The sequence below is a fragment of the Apium graveolens genome, chromosome 10, assembly GCF_009905375.1.
Source record: "Apium graveolens cultivar Ventura chromosome 10, ASM990537v1, whole genome shotgun sequence".
Classification (NCBI taxonomy): Eukaryota; Viridiplantae; Streptophyta; class Magnoliopsida; order Apiales; family Apiaceae; genus Apium; species Apium graveolens.
In genome coordinates, this window is record NC_133656.1 from 15,490,582 (window position 1) to 15,506,392 (window position 15,811).

Genomic DNA, 15,811 nt, shown 5'->3' on the forward strand with positions numbered 1-15,811 from the left:
AGTTATTTGTATCATGTACGAATAATTGTGGTACTTTGAGTATTAATGATATTATTTAGAATTTTTGTTCTAAGTAATCAATGCTTATTTCTAAAATCACTGATATTGGAAGTTGAAGTATTTTCTAAGTCATGTGTATAAAACTCTCAATATTTTTTATGCTTAGAAAGTATTTCTAAAATTACTAATTATCCAGAGAGTGATTGCCATGTATATCAATCATATATCCTTTTAGTGATTATTCAAGGATAATTATGAAAATATTTAAGTGCTAGTATCTAACTCATATATATTTAGTATTTATTTATTTAATATTTATTTTGGGTAGTTTGGATTATGGAAATTGAAGCAATTCAATGATTTCATTTGCTCCATAATTCAAACTAACTTAAAATAAATAAGCAGCATGATTGATTATAACTAAATTTGTCAACAATTGATATCTAGTATATTGATTGTAACTTATGTGGTATAAGTTAATTATGAGATTTTGATTTTAGTGAATTTAGCAATACCTATATCTCAAGAATTCACTGAATCAGAATCATGATTGTAGCATGATTAGCTGTGTGCTAATTTCTTGACTTATATCAGTTAATGATATTTAGTTAAGAGTTTAACTATGAACTAATTGTGAAGTATTAGTATTTGTGACATTACTTAGAACTCCTCTGAGTAATCAATGTTTATCTTCAGTCACTTATACTAATATAGAAAGTGTGGAAATTTTTCTTAAGTACAACTATGGTTAAAATGTTTGATTGCTTTATTAGAAGTAACCATATGTTGTCAAGTTAAAATAATTTTTATACTTATTTGCAAATTCCCAAACACTTTGATAATAGATGCAATACTCAATGGATCAAAGTATATGGAACTTAGAAATTTTTTCTAAGATTGCAAACAAGTCAATGTTGGTTAATATTGCTTTATTTATCGAACCAATATTGTTTGAGATATTACAGTTGTTAGGAGTTAACAATTGTATGATATATAAAATTGAATGCTGATGTCTTTTTGATATATATTTGGTATTTAATTCATGGATATCTTATTTTAATATTTAAAATAGGATGCAACATAATTATTGGTATCTAAAATACTTGACAAGTATCAGTCAATGATATATTGTTAATATTTTGTTACAGATAATTGTGAGATTTTAAGTTCTAGTAAATTTATATACTTTGCTATATCTGACAGATTCACTACAATTTGAAATCAGTAGCATAGTCAATCTTATTAAGGTTATTTATCAATACACAATTTTGTTGATTGTAATCTTATAAAGATAGATTATGGAGCTTTTGACATGAATGAGAATTGCTTAGACTTTACCCTAAGTGATCAATGGTTTTACAAAAACTCATTCATATTAAAAGTCAAAATCTTTCTTTCTCTTCTTAATACTGCTAGGTCATCAGTCTGTATCTTATCAAATCATTTATCTTTTTAGGCATAAAAACAGACTTGTGCACTCGAACAGTTTTAAGAGAAAATCAAACTTCTTTCTACTTTAGTGATTGCTTATTTCATTTAAATCATTTTGAAATAACTATTGTACATCATTTCACTCAAAAAGATTAAATGGATAATTTTCATTCATTATATATCTGAAGTGCATTTTATCTCTATATTGCCATATATTCTGTGATGCAGGTTCAGCCTCCAATGGCCTTATTTCATTGATAAGTCATGAGGTTGAAAACCCACAACTTCTATCCCATACTATAAAGAGAAACACATAAACATAACCAACCAACACTCTTTTACCACTAAAATGAAGTATGAATGAGCGTGAGGGAGAAAGTGCCTTAGTGCACCACATAGGCAAGGTTCTGAAGTCAACCCAGCAGCTCTGTCTCCTACAAAGATGAGTAGTATTTAAACAGAGACAACTGCTAGCCCCCATACACCTTCTCAAAAAGATGTAATGGCTGAAAAGGCATAAAAATAGATACTAGATTCATCCTCTCAACAGGGTGCGTCTATTGAAATTCGCCTGTCAGCCAGGGTATCCGATGTAGTGTCACCACCTCAAACATAAACAATTCTTGATGCACAAGGATAAGTTACACACACAAAGGATGAGTTGATGAAAATAAGAGTTTCGACCATTTTAAGGTCAGATTCGATTGTTCAAGGTTATTTAATAGACCAATTGCCTTTATAGGTGTTAGGAGAGGATACTGATCCAATAGCCATATGTCAGTGGTCAATGTCTACCTCCCCTGGACTAATAAACCTGGATTCATCTGCGGATAGTGGATCTGACATAGGTGCAGATCGACAACTTGTTGACAATGATTCAGATATTACCTGATGAGTCACAAGGAAATGTCTTCATAGACATTAGAAGGGAAATTTGATCTTTATGCTAAATTCTTTGGATCATTGTTTACCTTCCCGGAGTTCAAACCTGAAACCCTAAAAGGGAAACTAGCAACTTGTAGATTATGACTCAAATTCATCTGATGTGTCTAATAAGAATGGGGATTTGCAAACTCCCATTGCACCACCTGTGACCTCCTTAAGGATGGCTAAGGTGATTTTCCTTGCATGTATAGCTGGATTTTGGAGCTATGAGAGGAGTGATACACTTGTGAGAATGAGTGTAAACACGAGTGGAGAGAAGAGTGAAACATTTGTGAGGTACACGAAACAGAATCACACACTCACAGTGAAGAAGAAAGAGAAACACCATATCCCATTCCCTATTCCTAAATATGGTTCTTGATAATTTGAGTCTCTAATCTGTTTATGATTGGAACCTAACCCATAGGGACCTAACATTTACAGATTGGATTAGAATATTTTGAGATCTAACAAGTTGGGAGCTAATAATTGGTAACAATTAGTGATCTCACAGTTGGGAGGTATACGAAGTTGGGAATATTGGTTAACAGGATGATCAACAGTGAAGCCATTTTGCAAAATTTCAAGGGACATGGTTGATCAGACTATGACTTGTTATTTCTTTTCCAACCAAGTGAAATATGAGAACTCCTTCAGACGTTAGCATACATTCCTTCTCTTAGGGGGATATAAAAGCTTATATAATAGTTTGGAGGATTCCTCAACTAAGGGGTAGAAATAGCAGGCATGAGGAAAAAGGTAAAGCACATGTACACTACACCACACCATTGTTGTTTGTAACTACGGATCCTATTGTACGGGAGAGGTGGTAAACACAAGGTGATTTCCTAGTAATCAGAAGAAGTGATTTGGTTCATCACTATTCTTCATAAGGGGAGAAGCTGTTTTCCAAAAGGGGAGTACCGTTAGTTCTTATCTGCGGATCCTATTGTACGAGAGAGGTGGTAGACGAAGGTGATCTCCTTTAAACAGTTGATTCTCATAGGGGGAGAAGCAAGAGAGATATGCGCTTCTCAACAGGAAATGTGGTTGTACAAAAGAAGCTGTCGATGATTACTTCAAGACCGAGAAGTGTTATTTGGCAGAGATTTAAAGAACCAAGGAAATGAAGATGAAACTACTTGAAGTTCAGTTCAGTGCTTGAGGAACAAGCATCTTTCATTTCAGTTACTCAAGAAATCTGGAAATACAGTATTTGATCCAGAAAACCAGTAACATTATTTACAAGTCCTGGTACTTTACTTTTTCTAGTTGTTAGTTGAGTTATCCTCTCTATTTAATTTGTTTGTTAGGTTTAACAATCAAATAGGGGGAGATTGTTGGTGAAACTGCGTAGCCGTATGAACAGTTACGTGATAACTCAACACGATAACAACACTAGAACATGACAGGTTAATAATACTACATCTACACAAGAAATCAGGAAGAATGAAGACAAGGCAAATACAAAGAATCAGAAGATTAGAAGAAAGCCTGAAGTCTGTCCACAGGTCACTGAAAGAAGTTCATTAATATGATCATGCCTCAGTGAAGAACAAAGGTTAAAGAATTTCAGGGTTTCAAAAATGTTGAAGATTCAGTATACAATTGCTACCGGAAGATTTCAGTGTATTGGCATTGATTGAAGATAGACAGTGTTCGAAGCATAGGAATTGGAAGAATTGAACACAGGGTATAGACAGAGGTTAATGAAGACATTCTCTAAAGTACCATAAAGGATTCCAGTGAAAGCACAGTTGTTTATTGACAGTCAGTGTCTGAAGCAATAAAGTAGAGGCAAGCTTAACAATTTAATCAAGGCTATAATACGAAGACCTGAATCGGGGTTAGTCGTCTGTGAACCAGACCAGTTGCACTAGGCATCAATAGCTCGTCAAAGGAATCTGGGTATTATTTATAGAAGAATTGTTAAGTTGAGGAACGTACATGAATTGAACGTTTATCTGTTAAAGTACGAGAAGAGGTGCGCGGGGTATACAGCTAAACAGCTCAAGGGACTGGCGAAGCTCAAAGTTTAATTGGTAAATTAAATAAATTTATTTAGTGGACTTTAATATAATTTTTTTAATAAACTTAAAATTATTTATTTTATAAACTTTAAATAAGTTTATTTTATAAATCTAAATTAGTTTATTTATATAAGTTATGTTTAAGTTAATTTTATAAATTAATTTAATTACAAGTTAAACTTAAAAAGAAACAAAAAGAGAACAAAAAAAAGAGAAAAAGAAAAAGAAAACAAAAGGAAAAAGAAAACAAAACAAAACAAAACAAAAAAATAAAAAGGAAAAAGAAATAAAAGAAATAAAACCAAAACGTGTACATAAAGTTTAGTTTAAGTTTTTTGGTTGTTAAGTACATTTGATGTACTTGTTGTGGTAGTAGTATAGGTGTGTCGCCACAGAGCTCCCTATCGCCACAGAGAGTCTATCCTCCCCCCTGTCGCCACAGAGCCTCCTTGTCGCCACAGAAATGAACCTGTCGCCATAGAGTCTTCAATCCTCAGCCACATATTTTATTGGATAAAAAGCCTACATAGCAGTAGATCAAGAATTTCTGTTTATCTTCTTCTTCAACAAAAAAGAGAGTTGATAATACAAGAAGCATAGATTTATAGAGAAGCTCCGGCACCTTGAATATCCGTTTAACCTCTCACCGGAGTAACATTATAATGCCCGATTTAACCCTTGTATATTCTTAGGGGCATTATAATCGTTACCCGGTAATTAAATCCTTGTACAAACAAAAGCTAGATTATTGTATAAGATTTGATTTATAAATCTTTGTAGAAGCTAGGAACTTTGTTGTTCTAAAATTGTAGCCGGTTAATTTATTTAGCGGAGTGTAGCAACACCCTCGAGGATTTATATACGAATATATACTTCCCCGAATATCTTGTGTTCCTCGTTTTTATCGTTCCAAACACTATTCCTCTCAAGAACACGAAACCACTAACCGAGCACTAAATATTTTATCCTCTAAAGATTGAAAGAATTTTTAATTTAGTGATTATCGTATTCAACCTCCCCTTCTACGATAATTCGGGACCTAACAAGGTGCTTTAACAAAATTCACATATAAAATCTGCAGTAAGCCTATAAGCACAAACATTGAGGACGCGACCTAGGAAAGAAGCGCCTCAACAAAATTTACTTGTGAAATTCTCGGAGGTAAATTTATATAGTGAAAAAGGTTTATCGCGCGCTTCTGTTTATAGGGAACGTCCATATGTTACTTAACTTATGATTTTTAAAAGAATTATAGACCCTCATATGAAATCAAAGGACATATTTTAAATTTGTAATAGCGAGTAAAGCATTTGTGGAACAGATAAAACGATAATGAGTATTTACAGGGCGCGCCCTAATGGTAGAAGCGCCTTGACAAACTTACCATGAAAATTTCTATTAAAGTTAATACAAGAGTAATCGATAAAAATTACTTAGAAGAATTTTTCCAAATGTGACATGATATATTAAGGCATGCCCTAACAAAGGGAATTCTTAAAACGTAGATGACCTTGTTAGTCGCTAAGCACGCGCTAATGTTTCACGCAAGTATACACGATTGCAAGTAACATAGAATTATTTCTAGTTCATTCCCACAGAAACTGGTTTAAGTTAACTTTGTGATTTATGCACTTATGCAACAATGATATGGCTATTATCCAATGCTAAGATGAATAACAAATTGGGTTTTGATTATACTACGATTAACTATTGAGAATTATACTAGAAAACATTAACTAAAGAGTGTAAAGTGATTTGAATAATATATGACACAAACATGGGATTCTAACTTCATAAAGCACTTCATTAAATAGCCTTTTTATTCTTAACCTTAGCATGTAATTGTGATGACACTAATCAGATAACACGAAACTGATAAATGCCAACTTTCGTTGTACGAATACCATAGTATCAGACATCCATAAAAGAGATAACAGCTGAATAGACACCAATTATATTGAGACCCTATTTGTCTATAGAATTTGACAACATAACGGTTTAATGCACAATTTATCTATCGTGATTACATATGGCAAGTAAGATGGTTAAAATTACCTATGAATCATGCATAACAATAACACATGAACCTATGCTAGCATGGCAAGTTCTAAGTCCTTAAATTCACTTTCACTCCATTAAGAATTAACAAGCTATCTTATAAGTTTACGATGCTCATAAGACGAATAAGAACAACCAATACTAGGATATCATACAATCACCATACACTAAGGCATCGAAACAAATCAACTAAAGAAATCCATAAATAAATCCGGTAGAACCCCACGATAACGATTAGCCCATAATCGGACTCATCATCAACGTGGGTTCTGATGAAAGCATGGTATAATAAACGTAGTCTTTATAAACAAATAATAAACAAAGTACGTAATCCAGAGTATTAGGTTCAACAAAATAAGAAATGAGCATCTAAGATTACAACTTAGAACAAAGATTCTCAAGAATAAACTAGATCTTCTTCGCCTTCGTTGAATTGTACTATATGTCTTCTTATCTTCTTCTCCTTAAGCTCCGTTATGTCTCTCTATGAAAAATGTCTTTTATTTTGTATATATAGCACCCCATATAAAGTAGATGTCCTCCAATCAAAAGCCAAGTAGAATCAGGATTATAACATCCGGACCCGGCGCGACCGCGCTCTTGATCAGCGCGGGCACGCTGTATCTCTGAAGTTTGGGCACGGGTGCGCGCTATGACAGCGCGGGCGCGTGCTATGACAGCGCGGGCGCGCGCTATGACAGCGCGGGCGCGTGCTATGACAGCGCGGGCGCACGCTATGACAGGGCGGGTGCGCGGGCCTCTTGTATAAAATTCTGCTTACTTTCTTTTCTTGCTGTCATGAGTTGGTTTTCCGAGCTTTATTCATTGGACACCATCCAAACACCATATTAGCACCAAAATAATGCTAATTCACTTGAATTCCGGATTAATTCCTGAAATGCAAAAATACTAGAAAACACATTAAAACTCCAACAACTTGAGTACAAACGCACCAATTTAAAGCTTAATAGAGCGTTATAAAGTGTCATAAATGCCACTCAACATACCCCCAAACTTGAATCGATGTTTGTCCTCAAGCATAAACAGACTCAAAGAAAAAGAAATAAAAATGCATAAATGCAACTAAATGAATGCAACGATCCCCAATAGAATAACTAAACCAATCAACAAGGAACATCTCAACAAATACAGTTATTCGCATAAAGATCAATCAAACCATACAAATCAACATACAAACTAGAGATGTGCGTGTGTGTAACTGCTTATAGATATACTATCGCAACTAGATCAATAATCATGACTCACTACTCATCAAAGCAATCGCAAGGTTATAGATAAAATAAAAGCTAGACTCAAACTAACTTATAACACTTTAATTCTTATTTTGGAGTTTTATATGGATCCATGCTTTTATTCACAACAAAACAACGCAAGTATGCTTATTTGACCGTGCAATGGGTGAGGTCCACAAAAGACTTATACAATAGTACCCATGTAACGAGCGTTAGGTTAGCGGATCCCAGACTATAAAAGCTTTAGGTCACTAGGCACAAAGTCCCCTAAGAACTTAATAACTCGAGTACTAAAGAGCCCACTCGTGATCAATTATACATAACACCTATTTTTTTTTCTTTTCTTTTTTTTTATCTTTTTTTTCACAAATTTCTGAACGAGTGTGTTTCGCTCCATCTCGCTCAACCCTAGACTACTCATATAAATATGAGAGCCATTTGACACCTAACCACAACAACTAGCAATGAAATCCAATTTCTCCAATTTTTAAAAATCCATGTTATTTTATCATTAAGAGAATATCCTAAATTCTAAATATAAAGAAGTGATTAAACTTCGACAACCAAACAAACCATGACCATGATCTAGCACTCAAGCAACTTATAAGTGAGATACAATTGTCTCTAGCATGCAAACCAATTTGACAAGACTTAACATCACTAAATATGACATCACTACACTAGCATCAATATCACAAGTCAATCGGAAAAATCATCTAAGGGATCATATTATTATGCAAATGCATGAAACTATATGAACAAATTATCATAAAAACTACAAAAATAAAAAAAAACTACATGGAAAAATATGCAACTATATGCTCTAAACTATCATGAATATGCAAACTATATGCGACTCACACAAAACATATTCCTTCAACTACTACCCCCAAACTTAAAATTTTCACTGTCCTCAGTGAAGGTAATAGTAAGGAATCAGGCATACCTACTCGGAATCAGGATCCTCACCCCAAAGAGTGGAGTGTCAGGCATGTCCGGAGGTGGATACACAGTGTCATCACCAAATACTAGCCATTGGATGTCAACTCCTGTGGCTCTGAATGCAGGGCTCTGAATGCAGTCCCTAGTGTTTGGGTGAGATCACGTGCAAACTAACTATGGATGTTATGCATCGCATACATCCTCCTCGCTACATGCCTATACTGCATCGTGTTCATACCAACTCCAACATCTGCTCCTGCTTCCTCCTGCTCCTGCTACGATGAACCAGCCTCTTCACCTAGCTGAGCTCTCCAACGCGCCTCACGGGCATACTTAGACCCACCAGCGAATGTCTGATCAGCTGGCCGCTTGCCCGAAAGAAGATCAAACGAATAACCAAGCTTCTTAGGATCGGGCTTACCACCGTACCACTCCACCATATTCAATATAGTCAAACTATCGATAATAGAACTAGGAAGCTGAAGCTGTTCATGTTCAACCCAACGAACACGAACTACTGCACACAACTTCGTCACAATGGACGCATAGGGTATAGAACCCGTATACTCCCTCGCAAAAACCTCCTAATACCTTGGTAAATCACCATACCAGGATTCATATAGTCACCCCGCAGAATTCCCCACAACAAACGCGCACGCTCCACAGTAACCTCATGCATATGAGAAGATGGCATGATATTAGCACAAAAAATACATTTCATGCACGAGCAAACCTGTTCATACACGAAGCAGGGAATGTGGAATAATTAGTCGTGCCCCTCATGAACTTCCAATGAGTCTCAGGTAGACACAGAGTAGCAATAATCAAATCCAGATCAAAGTCCTCCGGAGTCTTATCATTCCAGGTGTCCTGATCGGGCTTCCTCACAGGTTGTTCAATCACCCTCCTTATCGCATCCGCACTGTACTCCACCGTCATCCCCCTAACCTTAGTGAAACCATTCTTCTCCGCCTTTGCATTAGCATAGAACTCACGAACAACACAAATGGTCACAACAGCAGGTTCCTCACAAAAAACAACCCAACCCATCTCCAAGATCATCTCCAACAACTTACCATCCTTCCCCAATGGAAGAAAACCTCCCTCATTTGCTATAGGCTTCGAGAGAAGCCTCGTATACTCCGCTTCAGCCTCGGGAGTTGAAAACCTCGGCCTCACACCACCTACAATTGAATAATCAGTGGTGCTGCTGCTGACTTCAGTTCTTTGTCTCTTGGGTGCCATTGAGATTAAATAAGAGAGAATACAAGATAAGTGTTTGAGAGAGAATTGTGTTTGAGGATTTGAGAAGTGGTGGAGATGTTTTTGTATAAGTGTGTGTATATATTGGAGGTTAGAAGAAAATTAGATATGGAATATAAGTGGGAATTGATTATGGGAATAGTGGGAATAATGGGTTTGATTTGGAGAGGGAAATTTGGGATGTGGAAGAGTAAAATTCGGGTAGAAATTAATTTTTAAAAGAAGTCCCCGATTTTCTCTTCACAACTGCCTTTTTTTTAATCGGGACCCCAGTACGGCCGCACGCTAGAATAGCGCGGGCGCGCTCACCTTCTGCCAAATCGGCGCAGCCGCGCGCTAGATCAGTGCGGGCGCGCTTGGTTTCTGAAATTCCAGCGCGGCCGCATGCTAGATCAGCGCGGACGCGCTCAGCTTCTGAAGTTGGCCCTGAAATTTTCTGTTTTTCTATTTTTTTGTGTTTTTCTCTTTTCTTCATGCTTCTTCTACCTACTAATGTACAACAAACTTGGGTTGCCTCCCAAGAAGCGCTTGCTTTACGTCGTTAGCTTGACGTAGAGATGCGACACTAAATGGACGATAAAACGGTACTAACCACTCGCGGTTTGCCATATCACCATAGTAATGCTTCAACCTCTGACCATTTACCTTAAATGCTTGGCCCAGATCATTCTCAAAAATCTCCACCGCTCCATGTGGAAACACAATTTTGACAACAAACAGCCCTGACCACCTTGACTTCAACTTTCCAGGAAAAAGACGGAGACGAGAGTTAAACAAAAGAACTTGTTGCCCCGGCATAAATGATTTGAGCACCAGACCCCTATCGTGCCACCTCTTGACTTTCTCCTTATATGTTTTGTTGTTTTCATATGCTTAAAGTCGAAACTCGTTGAGTTCATTCAATTGAGGCATCCTCTTCTTTCCAGCTGCATCCAAATCAAGATTCAATTTCTTCAAAGCCCAATATGCTTTATGCTCTAGCTCCACCAGCAAATGGCACCTATTACCATAACCAACTGAAATGACGACATTCCCGATGGAGTCTTGTATACTGTTCTATATGCCCAAACAGCTTCGTCAAGCTTCAAAGACCAATCTTTTCTCAATGGACACACAACCTTCATTAAAATGCGCTTGATCTCTTTGTTAGATACCTCAGCTTGACCATTCGTCTGAGGATGATAAGCCGGAGCAATGCGATGATTCACATTATATCTTTGCATCATAGAATTGAACTTGCGATTGCAAAAATGCGACCCCTCATCACTGATTATGACTCTTGGAGTTTATCTTGTGAATATGCTTGTGAAGAAAATAAGGCACTACTTTCGCATCATTCATCGGCAACGCCTTAACTTCAACCAATTTCGACACATAATCAACCGCCAACAAGATATATTGATTTTTACAAGATTAGACAAATGGCCCCATGAAGTCAATTCTTCAAACATCTAAGACTTCAATCTCGAGAAGCACATTAAGAGGCATCTCATTCCTATTCGACATATTACCCACATGTTGACATAGATCACATTTCAAAATGAACTGATGAGCATCTTTAAACAAAGTTGGCCAAAAGAAACCTGCTTGAAGAATACAAGCTTATATCTTTTCTCCACCATAATGTCCTCCATAAGCCGTTGAGTGGCAATCTCGTAAGATCCCCCCCCCCCATTTTTCTTTAAGGAATACATCTCCTGATGATTTGGTAAGCTCCTAGTCAAAAAAGAAATGGCTCATCCCACATATACCACTTTACTTCATGCAGAAACTTCTTCCTTTGAGCTTATATCAAGTCAGGAGGCATGATATTAGTCACAAGGTAGTACAAAATGTCTGCAAACTACGGTTCTTCCTCTTACACTCCAAACAGATGCTAATCGAGAAAAGACTCATTGATCAACGACTTATCTTGTGAAGTAGAAATTGGATCCTCAAAATGCGAGAAATGATCAGCTACTTGATTTTGAGTCCCTTTTATGTCCTTGATCTCTAACTCAAATTCTTGAAGCAAAAGAACCCATCTGATTAATCTAGGCTACGAGTCCTTCTTTGAGACAAGATATCGAATTGTAGCATGATCAGTGAAAACCGTCACCTTCATCCCAAGCAGATAAGATCGAAATTTCTCAAAACCATAGACAATAGCCAAAAGTTCTTTCTCCGTAGTAGTATAATTTAGTTGAGAACCATTTAGGGTCTTACTAGCATAGTAGACCACATGAAATATGTTGTTCTTTCTCTGCCCAAGAACTGCTCCAACTGCATAGTCACTTGCATCGCACATCATCTTAAAAGGTTCACTCCATTCGGGTGCAGTTATGACAGGTGCCATGATTAAACTCTTATTTAAGAACTCAAAAGAAGTCATTCACTCGTCATCAAACTTAAATGGGACATCCTTCTCTAAAAGATTGCACAAAGGTTTTGAAATTTTTGAGAAGTCCTTGATGAACCGCCTGTAGAAGCTCGCATGACCAAGAAAACTGCGAACTCCCTTAACAGAAATTGGTGGGGAAAGATTTTCAATGACCCCCACTTTGGCTTTTTCCACCTCAAGACCCTTACTAGAGACCTTGTACCCAAGAATAATGCCCTGTCACACCATAAAATGACATTTCTCCCCATTGGGAACCAAATTGGTCTCAACACACCTCTTGAGAACGTCGCCTAGATTCTGCAAGCACTCATCAAATGAATCGCCAAACATAGAGAAATCATATATGAACACCTCCACATTTTGACCAATCATATCAGAGAAGATAGCCATCATGCATCTCTGAAATGTGGCTGGTGCTCCACATAACCCAAAAGAAACCCTTCGAAAGGCGAAAGTACCAAATGGACAAGTGAAAGTAGTCTTCTCCTGATCTTCTGGAGCAATGCAAATTTGATTATAACCAGAATAACCATCCAGAAGACAGTAGTACTCATGCCCAGCCAATCTGTCAAGCATCTGATCAATAAATGACAGAGGGAAGTGATCTTTTCTTGTGGCCTTGTTCAGCTTCTTGTAATCCATGTAAACTCTCCACCCCGTGACTGTTCCAGTAGGAATGAGCTCATTCTTCAATTAACAACGACTGTGATACTTCCTTTCTTTGGTACACACTGAACCGGACATACCAAAGAACTATCAGAAATGGGATAGATGATCCCTGCATCCAGCCACTTAAGAATTTCCTTCTTCACGACTTCCTTCATGATACGATTTAACCTTCTTTGTGGCTCAACAGTAGGCTTGCTACCTTTCTCTAGCAAAATTTTATGCATACAATAAGAAGGGTTGATTTCCTTGATATCTGTTATAGTCCAACCAATTGTCAATTTGAATTCTCTAAGAATTCTCAAAAGCTTCTCTTCATCGCTACCTGAAAGGTCAGATGCAATAATAACAGACGAAGTAGATGCATCTCCTAAAAATGCATACCTCAAATGTTCAGGTAAAGGCTTAAGCTCAAGAGTAGGGGCTTCCTCAATAGATGGCTTGAGGCGCTTAGGAGCTTTCTTCAACTCCTCCATTCCCAGAGATTCAAAAAGCATATCAATCTTCCTCTTCTAGGGAGAAGCATTCAGAAATTGCAATTGCTCATCCCCTTCATCATCTTCACTATCAGAATTCCCCAACAAGGCCTTTTCTCAGGCATCAGACCTTAGCAATTGATTAAGCTCTGAAGTAACCACAAAATCAACCAACCCCACTTTTAAGCACTCCTCATTTTCCATAGGGATCTTCATGGCATTGAACACATTAAAAGTTACATCCTGATCCATCACTCGCATGGTGAGCTGACCTTTCTGCACATCTATCAAGGTTCGGCCTGTAGCCAAGAAAGGTCTTCCCAAGATTATGGGAATCTTCTTATCCTCCTCGAAATCAAGAATTACGAAATCAGTAGGGAAGATGAGTTTATCCACCTTGACCAAGATATCCTCCACAATACCTCACGGATATGTAATAGAACGGTCGGCCAACTGCAAAGTCATATAAGTAGGCTTTGGATTAGGCAAGTCCAACTTCTTGAAGATTGACAAAGGGATCAAATTGATGCTAGCTCCCAAGTCACATAGACACTTGTCAAATAACACCTTTCCAATGGTGGAAGGAATAGTGAAGCTTCCAGGATCTTTAAGCTTCTGAGGCAATTTCTGTTGCAGCACAACACTGCATTCCTCCGTGAGAGCAACGTTCTCTAAGTCATCAAGCTTTACCTTCCTAGAGAGAATACCTTTCATGAACTTCGCGTAACTAGGTATTTTCTCAAGAGCTTCAGCGAAAGGTATATTGATGTGAAGTTTCTTGAACACCTCCAGAAACTTCTCAAACTGCTTATCCATCTTTTTCTTCTGCAGCCTCTAAGGAAAAGGAGGTTGAGGATAGATTTGTTTCTCCCCTGTATTACCCTCAGGAGGAGTGTGCTCAACAGTAGTCTTCCTTGGTTCCACTTCTACTTCCTTCTGCACTTCTTCTTCTTTAGCTTCAACTTCAGATTCTGGAGTCTTTTCTTTTTAGGATTCGCAACCTTACCAGACTTCAATGTAATTTCCTTAACATGCTCCATAGCTTCCTTCTTTCCTGGCACTATAGTATCGCTCGAAAGCGTGCCAGGTTGATGATTCAGTAATGCATTAGCAATTTTCCCAATCTGATTCTCCAAGGTCTTGATAGACATAGCTTGGCTATTGCACATGAGCCTCAACTACTCTAATTCAGATTTTTCATTAGCTTGAAGTAACTGCTGAAGTTGAAGTTGTTGCCTAGGAGCATATTGCGGTTGCTGAAAACCAGGAGGGTTATACTACTTTGCTGTGTATGGCTGAGAAGATTTTTGCACCACATTCTGATTGTTACTCCAGCTGAAATTAGGATGATTGCGGTTATTTGGATGATAAGTGACTGGAGCTTATTGTTGTGATCTCTGAAAGTTGCTCACAAATTGAGCCGATTCGCTAGAAATAGCGCACTACTCAGTTTCTGGTGCCCCCGTACAAAGCTCGCAAACACTAGTGATTTGATTAACTCCATAATTAGCCAAAAAGTCCACTTTCATCATCAAAACTTGAAGTTGAGCAGCTATAATAGTAGCTGTATCCACTTCCAGAATTCCTGCCACCTTGCCTTGCAACATTATTTGTGTAGGATTCTGGTATTCATTAGCTTCCATGAGCTCAATCAACTCATAAGCTTCATTATAGCTTGTGGCCCATAAGGCTCCACTAGATGCTGCATCGAGCATAGGTGTAGATTGTGTACCTAAACCATTGTATAAATAGTTTATAATTATCCAATCAGGCATACAATGGTGTGGGCACTTCCTTAGCATCTCCTTATATCAATCCCAAGCCTCACACAGGGATTCTCCGGTTTATTGTGCAAACTGAGTAAGAGCATTTCTGATTGCAGCAGTCTTCGCCATAGGAAAGAATTTAGTGAGAAACTTTTGAGCAAGATCCTCCCATTTGGTGATAGACCTTAGTGTTAGAGAATATAACCATCACTTTTCTTTATTCCTCAGAGAGAATGGGAAGAGTCGCAGCTTGATAGCATCTTCGGTCACCCCATTGAACTTGGAAGTGTCGCAGATCTCGATGAAATCCCTGATGTGCATGTTGGGGTCTTGTGTAGGATAACCCCCAAACTGAACTGAGTTCTGTATCATCTGAATCGTGCTCGACTTGATCTCAAAAGTGGTTGCCGAGATGGCTGGTCTGATGATGCTCGACTGAATATCATTGATCTTAGGCTGAGAATAGTCCATCAGAGCCTTAGGATTTTCTGCTTGATCTCCCATCACTAGTAAACCTGGTTCCTCGCACTATACCATAAAATGCCTATTACAACATCTTAATCATGGATGTTGCTAAATTATGTTACATTAGCTACACTAATTTTGACCTACTACAACACTG

General features: G+C 37.6%; 1 non-coding gene across 1 annotated transcript; it reads left to right on the forward strand.

Annotated features, from left to right (window-relative positions):
* Positions 1–15,196: 15,196 nt before the first annotated feature.
* Positions 15,197–15,303, forward strand: LOC141694067 (small nucleolar RNA R71). Its single transcript, XR_012563399.1, has one exon. It is a non-coding gene; the product is annotated as a small nucleolar RNA R71 (small nucleolar RNA).
* The last annotated feature ends 508 nt before the right edge of the window (positions 15,304–15,811 follow it).